Source organism: Elephantulus edwardii, unplaced genomic scaffold, assembly GCF_000299155.1.
Source record: "Elephantulus edwardii isolate Elephantulus edwardi_28Jun2011 unplaced genomic scaffold, EleEdw1.0 scaffold00002, whole genome shotgun sequence".
NCBI lineage: Eukaryota > Metazoa > Chordata > Mammalia > Macroscelidea > Macroscelididae > Elephantulus > Elephantulus edwardii.
In genome coordinates this window covers 16,662,469-16,664,945 of record NW_006399752.1, presented here as the reverse complement: position 1 = coordinate 16,664,945, position 2,477 = coordinate 16,662,469, and the positions used below count along the sequence as shown (strand labels likewise).

At 35.5% G+C, this 2,477-nt stretch overlaps 1 pseudogene; it reads left to right on the top strand.

The window, feature by feature from the left end:
- Positions 1 to 407: 407 nt before the first annotated feature.
- The window catches only part of LOC102871654, a 4,493-nt pseudogene continuing 2,423 nt past the window's right edge, over positions 408 to 2,477 (top strand).

The following is a 2,477-nucleotide window of genomic DNA, read 5'->3' as shown; positions in this document are numbered from 1 at the left end:
ATACATGAAACAAACATTAACAAAACTGAAAGAGGAAATCGACAACACTACTATAGTGCTGGGAGACCTCAATACACCCCTCTCAAGAAAAGATAAACACTCTTATTGTTAGTGTCTTCTGTCATCGGGTTGATTCCTATTCCTGATGATCCTATGAGTTACAGAGTAGAACAATCCATAGGCTTTTCTTGACTGTTCTTTTTATACAACTATTATCTTTCAGAACCCAATTTCCACACAGACATATTATTAAATCCTGTCCTATCTCTCCATAACACCTAATTTAAAGCCATTTATAAATGTTTACAGACCTACTGTTTTAGTATCTGACTCACCCTCTAGACTGGATACCCAGGAGCTCAGGCATCATCTCAGTTAATACCACCATGTACTTAGTGCCTTACACAATGTCGTCAGCTATTAAAAGAAAGAAAAGGAAAAATAAACAGCAGTACAAGGAATTCAGGTCAGACTTTTTCCATCTAATTCCATTTTCATACTCTACTAAAGTACTTCCTGATAAATAATTATCAACAATAAAAGTTATTTTGTTGCAAGTTTTATAACCATGTTTAAACCACATAAACTAGAAAGCCTTAAAAATTACTTCACTAAGTTCTGAGAGAACTGTGTTTTAAAGGAATATATGATTAGGCATTATATGTATGGCAACAGCCCAGAATAAGAGGTATATCATTGCAAAGCGGACTGGGCACGAGGGGGCGGGGGGGGGTAGATAATTGTGAAACAATGACTGAATATTTAAAAAAATTGAACTGGGGAAGGTGGAAAGGAGGAAGAGGGGTAAAATGTGCAACAATGAATGAATGATTATCTAACTTTAAATGTTCATTAAAATTACAATAAAATAAAATTTTCATTAAAAACAAAAACTTTTTGAAAATAAAATTAAAATAGACATCTTAGAACTTCAAAATAACTAAAATTAGAAAAACAATATGTTTATCCTGAAAATTGTTTATAGTTAAATAAACAATAAGTAAACTAGAAGATTTAAAAAAATGCTTCTGTTTGTTCCGTCATTAAGACAAATTAGTAGTACATCAATTTTTTAAAATGATAATTAGTTAAATATAATAAAAATGTTTTCTAGCTTGTTATCAAAGTCCAACCTGATAAAAAAAAAAGCTTTTGTAACTTGGTATGAAAAGTTTTGCAATTTGATGGAATTTTCTAATGTAGTCTTCTTTTAAAAATATGTACAAAATCTAGTCTGAAGAACTATGATAAAATTATATATAGACAATATACTGAAACTTGGCAAGAAAATGTTAAATTTAGGCATCACTGTCAACCAAAAGCCAGACAGTTTGAATCTACCAGTTGTTCCCCAGAAGAAAGATGGGCAATCTCCTCTTGTAAGATTTATGATCTGAACTGATTCGAGGACACATAGCAGCAATATTACCACTGAGCTGAAAAGAACTCATGGTTTGCTCTCCAGTGGATATTGCAGAGGTTGTTACTGATATGAGAGGAAATTACCCATCTTTCCCTTATAGAGCTGCTGATTGACTCAAATCACCAGAAAGGTGTCACTTCAGATTAGAATTGCAACTCTCTACAAGCCACCAGAGCTCCCTAAATGTAGACATGTTTTGTTGTTGTTATGTGCCATCGAGTCACCAAGTGATTCATAGCTACTCTATGCACAACAACTCTATTCTGTGTCAATCTTATTGTCTCTGATACACCTATTCCTATTGCCCCAGGCCTGAATCAATCCATCTCATCTAGGGTTTTCCTTTCTTGCGCTGTCTCTCCACCCTTCCAAGCATGATGTCCTTCTCCAAGGACTGACCTCTCCTTGCAACATGTCTAAAATATGTCAGATGAGGCTTCAGAACCCTTGCCTTCAAGGAGCAGCCTGGTCTCACCTGTTCTTAGATGAACCTATTTGTTCCCCTTGCAGTCCATGGTACTCTCAATACTCTTCTCCAGCACCACAGCTTAAAGGCACCAATTCTCCTTCTATCATCCCTAGTAATTATCCAGCTTTCTGATGCATAGCAAGTAATTGCAAAAACCGTGGCCTTAATCATGCCCACCTTATTCTCCACAATTACATCGTTGTTCTTCAGTACTTTAGATAGATCTCTGGCAGCAGACTTACCCAATGCAATTTGTCTTTTAATATCCTGGTAGCTGGTACCAAGAGTGTTGATAGTCCACATCTAGTCTATATTTAATGTCATATATAGCCTCCACTGGAGCAAAGACTGGATACAAATCCCATTGCTGTTTAGTAAGCAACAATAATTTCAGCCTGAAGTCCTCTCCATATATTTCAGTACTGTTCATTTGAGTTCAAAACAGAGTATAGTTTTAAACTACCCTTCACATAGGCTGCCTATACAATCTACATTTTAATGTTCCTAATGTTTGTTGTTGTTGATACAACAATCTACAATATGCAGATGATACAACCCTGCTTGCCGATACTGAGGAGGACCTGA